This window comes from Ursus arctos, unplaced genomic scaffold, assembly GCF_023065955.2.
Source record: "Ursus arctos isolate Adak ecotype North America unplaced genomic scaffold, UrsArc2.0 scaffold_183, whole genome shotgun sequence".
In the NCBI taxonomy this organism is placed as follows: Eukaryota; Metazoa; Chordata; class Mammalia; order Carnivora; family Ursidae; genus Ursus; species Ursus arctos.
Window position 1 is genome coordinate 8,761 of NW_026622856.1, and position 12,542 is coordinate 21,302.

Here is a 12,542-nt window from a genome sequence, read left to right on the forward strand (position 1 = left end):
TTACGCCAGTTAGAGTGGCAAAAATAGACAAGGCAAGAAACAACAATTGTGGGAGAGGATGTGGAGAAAGGGGATCCCTCCTACATTGTTGGTGGGAATGCAAGTTGGTACAGCCACTCTGGAAAACAGTGTGGAGGTCCCTTAAAAGTTAAAAATTGAGCTCCCCTATGATCCAGCCATTGCACTACTGGGTGTTTACCCCAAAGATACAGACATAGTGAAGAGAAGGGCCATATGCACCCCAATGTTCATAGCAGCAATGTCCACAATAGCTAAATCGTGGAAGGAGCCGAGATGTCCTTCAACAGATGACTGCATTAAGAAATTGTGGTCCATATATACCATGGAATATTACTCAGCTATCAGAAAGAACGAGTTCTCAACATTTGCTACAACATGGATGGCACTGGGGGAGATAATGCTAAGTGAAATAACTCAAGCAGAGAAAGACAACTATCATATGATTTCTCTCATCTATGGAACATAAGAACTAGGATGATCGGTAGGGGAAGAAAGGGATAAAGAAAGGGGAGGTAATCAGAAGGGGGAATGAAACATGAGAGACTATGGATTGTGAGAAACAAACTGAGGGCTTCAGAGGGTGGGGGGGAATGGGATAGACCGGTGATGGGTAGTAAGGAGGGCACGTATTGCATGGTGCACTGGGTGTTATACACAACTAATGAATCATCGAGCCTTACATCGGAAACCGGGGATGTACTGTATGGTGACTAACATAATATAATAAAAAATCATTAAAAAAAATAAAACCTATAAAAGCTCAAGAGGAAAAGTATATAGGTTGCTAGGAAAACTCATTTTTACATGGAAGGAAATAAAGCACCTGAACAATGAAAAAAAAAAGTTGTGGTAATTTGTTAGGCAGGAAGAGAAAACTAATACAGATGCTATTGCTAAGTGCTGTTGGCACTCTAGAAAAAAAATAATAAGACCTTATGTTGGGTTCAGTGGGAGAATCATAATAAGGGCTTGTTGGTTTCTGAGAGACAAGGCCAAACTATCTTCACTGGAGACTTACACACCTTTTGAAAAAGAACTCTGGTATGCTAATGGGCTTTGGTAGATAAAGAGTATATGACCATGGGATAGCAAGTGGTCATGCTTCTGCGATCACCAATCAAGAGCTGGGTTTGGACAGACCAACCACATTTTGATGTTGAGGAGGCCTGATAGCAATCCATCATAAGGTGCAAGTGCTGCATCTCGGGTTGAGCAAGAGCCTCTCTTACACCAGGGGGGCAGGGAGGACTATATGACACTCATGTGATGCACTTAACTGTCATTAATCAGGAGGGGTCATCTGATCATATGGCAGGAATACAGAAGGAAGGTGTGGACAAATATTTTTTCTCTCTTTCATTTAACCTATTTCATTCCACATGTGGTTTCACCATTTGAAGTACCCAATAAGGTACTTCATAGCAATCTTGAACTATGTTCTTTTCCCCACCTTACTACTGACACATATAAAATCTAATTTAATTACGTCTTAGCAAAGAGAATCACTAATCACTAATACAACATTAATAAAATTTATTTAAAATAAGCAATTGTAATATAATTAACACCAAACTATCAACATTAATATTATATTAATGAATTTATATTAACATTAAATTTATATTAATATAAATATAATTGCCTAGACAAGCTTCTCCATGGCTTTGGTAAGACCATGGGACCTTTGTATTACCTGAGTTGGAGCTAGGGTGACAATGGCAGAGGCTATCTTTAGCTCAGTGGAAAAGGTGCATGCAGTAAAATTTAACTCTATTTGAAATACAGTTGGTAAGTAAAAGTAGACACAGTCTTTGACTTAATGGAGTTTAGTATTTAGTGAAGCACAGACCCTAGCGTCTAGAGAAGGAGAAATCAATTAATAAAATAATAGGAACAAATATGTCATATGGTCAGGGGATTATTCATTCTCAAAGTTAGATGAAAAAGATGAAAATATCATTATCTTCACCTGTACCTTTATTTTTATCTATCCTCAGCAAACTGAATATGTCCTTTAATTGCTCTTTTAGCTTGCTAATCTGACTTAAGAACCAAGTTTTGCTTAGTCCACAGTTCAGAATTCCCACAAATCTTTCTTTCACATTTTATATTAAAAAACATTTTTCTCCATGCGGTGATTTCCAGTGCACAGACTATGAATAGGATTGGGGGAATGAAGGTTCATTCCCCTCATGCAATTTTTAGTGTAAGAAAAGACTCATTAATTCTTTATCTTTGGCACCAGGACTGCTGCTCCATATGGCCTAGTTTTTAGTCTTATAAATCAGCATGGGACAGTACCCCCAAATATCACTGGGATTTCTTGCCTGTTTTCGAGCTACCTTGCTCCCCTACCTTATTCCTTCCTGAAATCGGAAGGGACGAGGAAAGTTAAAAGATTTATCTGAATTGGTAGTAGTAAAAGCCTGGCTGCAACCTGGACTTTCTGATTCCTGGAACAACATATGTCTTTCTGGAGCATCAGATAAACAGAAAATTATGATAGAAGAAGGAGGTAGTGGAGAGAAGGCACTAAGTTGAAAGGCAAAAACTGGACACTTAAAAATTATTCGTTATTCATTGGTTCATTTTGTAAGCTTTTGTGATTGAGCTTGGATTTTTTGTACCCAGAAAAGCCATTATAGTGAATAACTTGGGTAACAGAACAGAATGCAAGTATAAGCTGTCACTTACATTTTATCTGTCCCATTAATCTTTTTAAGCCTGATCAGCTGACATTCCAAATATGGAAACAAATGCACACAGACATACACAGAGACACACAGATGTGAAATTCTACTTAGAAAAAGGTTGGGCTTTTATAAAAAGAACTTGTACAACTTTTAAGCCTATGATATTAGAGGAAAATTTTAGCCTATATTTACATCTCCCTGAAAAGTGGGAGAGATCGAATAATGAGTTTTATCCAATAGAGTGATCGTAGGGCCATTCCTGTAGACATAGATCATCCTCACTGATGTTCCTGGGAAATTCAGGACTCAGATCAGGACATATCAGTGAAAGAGGGGTAGCTGAGTACTAACATGGTGGTAAATTCATACTGTCTAATTTCTTGGTTCTGCAAGTAATAACAGGTATATTGTTATAAGTATTTACTGCATATTTATTCCCATGTATTTCTGGGAATAGATTGAGCTAAAAAATTAATGTGTGCATCAGTAGTGGGCACTGGGTGTAACAGAATGGGGTTGTGATATATGTAAAACTATGAACAATACACAGTTAGGGAAAAATAAAATGGAGATCAGAAATTCTTTTGTAATTTGTCATTCTGCCCTCACTAGTCCTTTAGTTCTTTGAGATAGATGCAGTCCTTTTGATCATGTCTTTGAAAGCTTGTACCACTTGCTTGTTCCTCAGAGTATAAATGAAGGGGTTCATCACTGGGGCGACTGAGGTGGTAAGCACTGGCACCACCTTATTAATAGCAACCCCTTCTTTTGCATGAGGTTTGATATAGATAAAGATGCAGCTTCCATAAGTGATAGAAACCACAATTATATGGGAAGAACACATAGAAAAAGCCTTTTTCCTTTGCTGGGCAGAAGGGAATCTGAGAATGGTCCTGACGATGTATGTATAAGACAGAATTACACACACCAGGGTGAAAACGAGGGTCAGCACAGCCAGGACCAAGACAAATCGCTCTATAAGCTCTGTGTCTGAGCAGGTAATCTTCAGGATGGGAGCAGCATCACAGCCAAAGTGATCTATGACATTGGAGTCACAAAACTTGAGCTGAAAGCCCATGCCAAATGGCGGGATGACGATGATTAGAGCAATCACGTAACATCCAATAAGGAACTTGATGCAGACCCCGTTGTTCATGATGGTCATGTAATGCAGGGGTTTGCAGATGGCCACATAGCGGTCATAGGACATGGCTGTCAGGAGAAATAATTAAGTCGCCCCAGGACGATAACCAAAAATAATTGAGCGGCACAAGGATTATAGGTAACTGTGTTATCCCCAGTGGCAAGGGTATACGGTATCTGGGAATACAGACAGTGGTAAAAGAGACATCCAAAAATGAGAAATTCCGGAGAAAGAAGTACGTAGGAGTTTTCAGACAGGAATCTACAAACGTGAGGGTGATGATGGTCAGGTTTCCAATTATATTCAGCAGATAGGTGATGAACAGAAAGACAAAAAGAATCTGTAGATTTGGGTTGTCTGTCAGTTGTACCAGGATGAATGTTGTTAACACTGTATAATTTTTCAAAACTGACCTCTGGCTTTTACATGTTCTGTTGGTAGAAATTGGACATGAGTAGAGTTCAAATGGACTGAAAATGTGAGTAGAGTGAGGATGCTGGACAAGCCAGTATTATTTCATTTGATAATATGAATGCATTGGTGGCTTATGCTACTCCAAGATTCAGACAGTAGCATGGCCAGAAAGCTGGTATCAAACATTCTTACCATCATATCAAATATGTCTATGTACAAAGACTTCTAGATTAGACAAATAATCAAACTCTCCCTCCCTCAAAAAAAAACCAAAAAACCCGGGAATGAACCTCTTTTAGGTGAAATCAGCTCTGTAGAAAACAAAAACAAAACACAAACACGATCATATCATGAGTCATATAATGGCAGCAGGGGAACAGCATACTAACAACATTGGTTCACGCATGGACTCGGGAGATTGTTTGGGTTCAGATTATGATTAATTCAGCATGTGACTTTAGGCAAATCTTTGATCTCTGTGCTTCAGGGCACCTGGGTGACTCAGTTGGCTAAGCATCTGACTCCTGATTTCGGCTCTGGTCATGATCTCAGGGTCATGAATTTGAGCCCCACATCGGGCTCTGTGCTGGATGTGGAGACTGGTTCGGATTCTCTCTGTCCCTCCCCCTCTGCCCCTCCCACCCCAATGCACATTCTCTCTCTCTCTCTCAATAAATAAATAAAACTTAATCTTTGTGCTTCAATTTCTTCATATATAAACTGTGGAAAATAATAGAACGTATTTCATAGGTTGTTTAAAGGAACTAATGAGCTAATGTATTTAAACCACTTGAAAAATTGGCATATAATAAGCACAGTATAAAGGTTTGCTATTGTTTTTGTTTTTATATACAAGGTTTTAGAATTAATGTGATAATCCTTCTGGTCATGAATACTATGAAACTTCTTTCAGTAGAATGTAAATAGAGTTGATTATAATGATAGAAGTGGAATTCCTGAAGCTGCTCTTCAGGCTTCTCTATTAGTCTGTCTTTTCTGAGCTCCATGGCCAAACATTCTCATTTACAATAACTCTGCATGGCTGAGCTCTTCACTTTCAAAACTGGAAAAGAAAACAAATCAAAAGAAAGCATCACCTACACAAGGAGAGTGCTCTCTTTAACAAATGCATTGAATAATGTCATTCCCTATTTCAAACCCTTTGCTGGCTTCTGTCTGAACTTGGAATAAAACTAAAATTCTCTACTGTGGCCTGCAAATTCCCACATGCTGTGGCCCCTGCATATCTTTCCCACCTCAGGTTTTTCTACTCTTTCTCTCTTTAAGCGTGTTCTGTTTATAGTGGCCTTTTTCAGTTCCGCCGACTTCATGTGTCTATATTTTTTTTAGGTCTCACTGAAACTATGCTCTCCCAGAGGAGGTCTTATGCTCTCTAAAACAACATGTGAACTTGGGGTTTTTAGTAGTGCACTCTGTTTTTCTTATGGCACCCCTTTACTCTTCATAATTATTTTCTTTTTAACTTGTTAATCTTCATCCCCTTACTAGACTGCAAAGGCCCATAAAGACAGGTCGTTTGTTTTGTTCACTACGCACAGTGGGGTGTCTAACAACGCGTCTGGCACGCAGTAGGAGTTAAATAAGTGTTTCTTAAGTAACTATGTGGGACCAAGCATTTTATACATGAAAATAATTTGCTGATTACACTTTAACTGAAACATCATTCATCCATTTCTATTTTTTACTTATCTTATTAAAGATATATATGTTTATTTATTTATATATAAATATACTATATATATAAATTTATATATAAATAAAATTTATATATATTTTAAATTGGAATGTTAGTTTTTTTTCTGCATAGGATGACAGATTTTCTTTTCTTTTCTTTTTTTAAAAGATTTTATTTATTTGTTTGACACACAGAGAGAGTGCACACAACAGGGGGAGCGACAGGCAGAGGAAGAGGCAGGCTCCCCGTTGAGTAGGGAGCCTGATGCAGGGCTATCCCAGGACCCTGGGATCATGACCTGAGCTGAAGGCAGACACCCAACTGACAGAGCCACCTAGGCGCCCCAAGTAATAGGTTTCTAAACCTATGGAAACTATTTTTGACATCAGTAAGGTAAAAAGATCACTTTACCAGTATGTCCCCTGAACTGACTCCTGGCCTGTTTGCCTATGCCAAAGAGTAAATCAGACAATATATATATTTTTTACATTATTATGGATTAATATGTAGAATTGTTTTGTGGAAATGAGATGCTAAAAGATTGAATTCCATGGGGTCCATTCAAGTCCTTGACACCTACACCCTTAATTCTCCTCTAGGAGGTAGATAGAAGCTGCTGAAAAATTAATTCCTGGATAAACACAATGTAGTTGGCTGGGTCATTTTGTAAACGGGGTGGTGAAGGTGGGGTTTGGGAACCAGTCAGATCAGGGTGAGAATGGCCCTGCAGTACTCTACTTCCTTCAGTTTCATCACGTATAAAATGCAGATATTCACATCATCTTCTCCATTGAATTATGGCTAAAGAGTAAGTAGGGTTAAACACAAAGTTCTTAGCATAGCTTTAGGAATATTATTAATATTAAATAAAGGGTGAATATTTTTGCTTTTTCTTCTTTTTACTTTGAACAGGAGTTGTTCCTGTCACGGGGCTTGATATCTTTCCCTCCTTGGTTAGATGAACTTTGGGTTCCTTTCTGCTCTTTTCCTCACTGCAACCACAGCTCCATCTTTCTTAATATCTCTCCAAGAGTTCCATAAAGTTTTCTACAATTTTGATAGTATGACGACTTCTGGAATCTCATGAGTCTATTCATTAATAGAGCCCTTACTGGCTGTAATACACTGTGTGTTCTCTTCTTTCCAAGTCTATCTAGTATTTGTCATTTACTCTTAGCAATCGGTAGAATAGCATGCTGACAATATTTCTTAATTTGTCCACCTCTTTTCTCTTTGAACTCACTTCCCAACTGCACGTAACCTTCATATTCTCTTCTGGGCTGGTCTTGGTGCTCTGACTTTTCAAAACGTTGTGCCATTTCAGAGTATCTCCATTCAAAGTGCCCTACTAATTTAGTTACCTTTTCAACACTCTGTTTGTGTTCTCCTAGCTTTTCTTTCTTTCTTTCTTTCTTTCTTTCTTTCTTTCTTTCTTTCTTTCTTTCCTTTTTTCTTTCTCTCTTTCTTTCTTTCTTTCTTTCTTTCTTTCTTTCTTTCTTTCTTTCTTTCTTTTCTTTCTCTCTCCCTCTCTCCCTCCCTTCCTTCCTTCCTCCCTCCCGAGGGAGAGAGAGAATCCTAAGCAGGCTCCATGCTCAGCAAGGAGCCCAATGCAGAGCTTGATCCCACAACCCTGAGATCATGAACCTGAGCTGAAATCAAGAGTTGGATGCTTAACTGACTGAGCCACCCAGGCACCCCACTCTTTCTTTCTCTTTAAAAAATTTTTTCAGTATAGCTGACATACAATGTTACATTAGTTTCAGGTGTACAACACAGTAATTCAACTTTTCTGTATGTTATGTGATGCTCACCACAAGTGTAGCTACCATCTGTCAGCACAGAACATGATTACAATATCATGACTATATTCCCTGTGTTGTGCCTTTTGTTCCCATGACTTGTTCATTCCATAACTGGAAGCCTGTATCTCCCACTGCCCTTCACCCATTTTGCCTATGCTTCCACCCTTCTTCCCTCTATCTTAAGAGGAAAATAATAAAACCTCAGAGTTGATGGTGCCTTTAACATATTATTACCTATAGATTATGAAGCTTAAATGCAGCTGATATTGTGCATTTTGTTCAATCTCCTAATTTTGAGGTTAAGAAGTTGGAAGTTATTATTATATCTATAATATACATTATAGATATATTTAATATATATTATTATTGGCTGGCTTATTAGTGACAGGAAAATGAATTTGTCTCCTGAATCCTAATTACATATATCTTCTTAATTATATGGATATAAGAAAAAAATTTCAGGAGTCTGCTTTTCTGATCTCCAGGTTTTCAAACTCGAATGTATTCTCCAGCTTCTTCGATGAGTAGTCCACCCATTTCTGTCCCTTGGTTTCTACAGTTGTTCTGGAAAACCTACTAAGTGAGCCATTTGCTATATAAAAGGTTAACCACTTAAGTAACCATTTAAGTGTCTTATTATTCAGAAAGCTGCTCTCAGATAGCTTTCTTGTTACTGTAGAATTAGAAAATGGGTCTATGCTAAGCTTTCTAATGCTGGCAATAATTTTGAACAATCAATCCTAGAGATATTTATAATTGAAAAATAGACTTCCGATGATGAAATTCAACCATATAAGAGGTGCTTCTAGATATGGAAATCATTTTTCTATATTCAAATTAGTTTTCAAATTTTGCTAGGATAACAGCTAACATTTCTAGAACATTTACTGTGTGCCAGATACTGTGCTAAACATTTTACATGGTTTGTCTCATCTGATCTTCACAGTGACTCTCTGAGCTATGTCGTATTAAAATTTACATTTTATAGATGAGGAACTTGAGATTCGTAAGTTTTAGGTGTCACCTAAGATACCATCTGGGGTATCCAACCCACCTAGGGTATGGTAGAGCAGGGGTATGGAAACTAGCAGTTTTACTTCAGAGACTTATTCCTAAATATTTCAGAATAATGCCTTTTAATTTGTTTATTTCACCCAAATATAGGCTTTTCATGATTGGACAAATGGAGAGGACATGAATAATTGACTTCTCCCTGCTCTTGTTCACCCCCCTTTTTTTGAGTAGATAATCACTCTTTTATATGATGCCACCTCTGTTTTCCTGACCAAAGTTAACTATTTCAGCTAGTTAACTATTTGAACTTGAAGTAGAGGCAACAGTAGGCAGACAATTGCTCTTCAATCTAAAAAGAATCACATTGTAGCTATTCAAACATTTCCCATCTGTATTCACTGTCCCTAGAGCTCCTGATTTCTCCCATTATTTAAATGGAACAAGATTCTCCCAGACGACTTCAATTAGTTTTTGCAAGAATGGTTTTCACCTGGTTGTTGGAAGATATTTCCCACAAATAGCCTTGAAGTGTATTTCCCTTGAGTCTAGGGAAACATGGCTTTTCCCTTCTTGGTGAGGGATGGACTATGTCCTGTTGCACTGTATAGCCCTCCCCTGGTTTTCAGATAGTATTACAGCCTCTGGCTCTTGTTACCTGCTACGTGGCACCATCCCAGGTAATACAGAGTCATTTAGAGACTGATCATAGGATACCAAATGTTAAAGATGACAGGTCAGATCTCTGGACCCCAACTATCTTTCCATCCTGTCTACCTAATTCCATCTCTTAATTTTGATCCAGGTTTCAAATGTCATCAGTTGATACCTGGCTGAGTACTCATTACCCTGGACTACGCTTTGGGCCCTAAAATTTTTCTTATTTTTTCTCTCTCAGTATTTAATGTTTCTCCATATCCCAATATCACCCTTGCACAATAGCATATAATAGCAAATAAATGTCTTAATGTGTTCATTGACCAATAACGTAATGTATTTACACATGAGGACAAACGTGTTGTAAAATATAAACCCATTAAAGATGGTTATGTCCTCCGTTTGAGATTAAAACAGTGTAGTAGAGAACATTGGAGGAGACATTTTCAGTGGATTAAAGAGAAACCCTCAGTACCCTTTATAGGTGACTGTATCCTCTATAAGCATCTGTTTCTGTTATTAAACTATATCCCTTCCATGGACGGTATTCAAAGGTCTTGTTGAAAGTCATGTCGCTTATCATAGAACAGGCAATATCTTCGAATTGCTATTGATTCTTCTGGAATACCGTCAACATTACTTAGTACCCAAATTTGATTCTATTAGTTTCCAGGTGGTGAATATCTGTCAAAACCAACTTAATTATATTTACGTCTCTGGTGGTCTTTCATGGCTTCTGAGTGTACTTTAACTACAAAGGTCCTTAGTGTGACTCAAAGCTGCACAGGAATAATGACTAGAAGAAATTAAGTGCAGGCCTTACCACATTATTTTTGTGTACCCCCACATTAGCTCTCACAAAATTCTGTAAATTCTCCTTAGTGACTCACACCCATTAATTCCCAGTCACCTTTCTTCTTAAGAAATTTAAAAGATGAAATATATTGTCCCACTCTATCAGTAGGAAAAGTCTTCATGTATTCTGGTTAAGTGAGATGAAAAGAAAGCTTCTTGTGGGAGGGAAATTGATATTCTAGCTTTTTTGAACAGGGAGACAGGTCTCCCACTAAATCTTACATTTACAAAAACAGCAATAGTTATATCCATTGAGGATGCAACAGGTGTGGCGGGATAACTAAGTGAACAAACAAAAGATTCTCTTGAGAGTTCAGGTTCAAAAGTCACTAATTAATCTACAGCGTAATGAACTAGAATGAACTCTTTCCAATAAAAGCTTTAAGTGTCTATCAGAGGGAAGAGTGTCTTTGGAGACAGGAAGATGCAACAATAGGTCACGTGCAAAACAATGAGTAAAGTCAGAAGGCTAAATTCGAAGGCTAGATTCTCTCCACATGCCTAAGGATATTTCAGTTGAACTCAAGAGAGAAGCTGCTCAGAATTTTCTGAAGGAATCCAGATTTGGGTGAAGTCCTGTCACCCTGTGTCACAGTGGAAATAGTTTCCTCCCTATTTGAAGGAGCTTTTTCCTCTCGTGACCATTCTTTGTTAAGACATCACAAAGAATCAGGGAAATTTGTGTTCAGTTTTCTTATGTTCGACTTAAGTTTCAAGGTCAGCTGCTGTCCATGTTGGTCAAAGGATGCAAACATGGAGTTATGTGGGATGAATAAGTCTAGAGATCTCATATACATTATGAACTATAGTTAGTAACACTGTATTGACTCTTGGAAATTTGCTAAGAGAATAATTTCAGGTGCTCTCCGTGTGTGCACAGACACACACACACCCACCCACATCCACACAGATTTGCTAAGAGATATAGTTTAGACTTGAACGCATGTTTGCCTGATGACAAAGTCCATGCTTTCTAAATACACTATATTGTCTCCCTATGCTTCAAAGAACAAGAGTTTAAAGACAATCTGATTAATGGTGGGCAAAGAGGGGGTCATATTCATTAACATTGTTTTCCCCGAACCCTGGCAGAAATTTACCTCAAAATAAATGTATACTTTTTTTGAGGAATTGAATATATCCCAATGATTGACCTAGAAGGATCAAACTGTTTCTAAATAACTTAATTGTATCATAGAACAAACCTGTAGAATATTTATAGAAACACAAAAATATTGAGGACCCAACAAGGTAAAACTCAAAATGTCTAGAATCTCATAAAAGTTTTCAGACATGCAAAGAAGCAAAATGTGTGTGTGTATATACTATGCACATATATTATATTATATATATATAATTTTACATATGTAAAACATGAAGAAATAAATATTAGTGAGTTGAAAGTAACCCAAACAGATACAAATGTTAGAACTAGCAAACAAGAACATTAAAAAAGCTGTTATAATTTCAATCTATACATTCAAAAAATTAAGTAGAAAAAAGGAAAATATAAAGACCCAAATCAAACTTGAAGATGAAAATTATAGTATGTGAAATAAAAAATGTACTGGATGGGTTTAAACACAGATTATAACTTACAGAAGACAATATTGGTAAACCTGAAGGCATACTAATAGAAATTATCTAAAATGAAACAGAGAGAAAAAAGAATTTTTAGAAAAGAGCATCAGTGAGCTATGTGACCACTTCGAATGACCTAAAACACCTGTAATTGGAGTCCATGCGGGATTGGCTTAAGGGCAGAAAAATGTTTAAAGAAAAAATGGCTGAAAAATTTCTAAATTTTAAGAAAACTATAAAACCCTAACGAAGAATGTCAATGAACATTAAGGAGAAGAAGCGTAAAGAAAACTCCACCAAGACACATCATAATCCAATTTGGGTCCACGGACGCAAAGTGAAGCAACCCAGTACTGATAAGTATGTGGGCAAATATACAACATGTTTTTTGTTCATTTAAAGATCTCCTTAAAGATAATTGCCCATTTAAAATGAAAATGTATTTTTTGGTTTATATAGTATGTAGAGTAAAATGTGTTACAACAATAGCACAAAGTGTGTGACAACAGAAGGGGCAGAATGAAAGTAGACTTCTAAGATTCTGACACTACATTTGAAATGGTGTGACATTATTTGAATGTAAACTGTTATAAGTTAAAGATGTATTAACTGTAAAGATGTGTTGGCCCTGGAGCAATCAATTAACAAGTAAAACAAAAGCCTTGAAT

General features: G+C 37.2%; 1 pseudogene; it reads right to left on the reverse strand.

Annotated features, from left to right (window-relative positions):
- Positions 1 to 3,330: 3,330 nt before the first annotated feature.
- On the reverse strand, positions 3,331 to 4,678 carry LOC125282023 (olfactory receptor 6C2-like; annotated as a pseudogene).
- Positions 4,679 to 12,542: the final 7,864 nt, after the last annotated feature.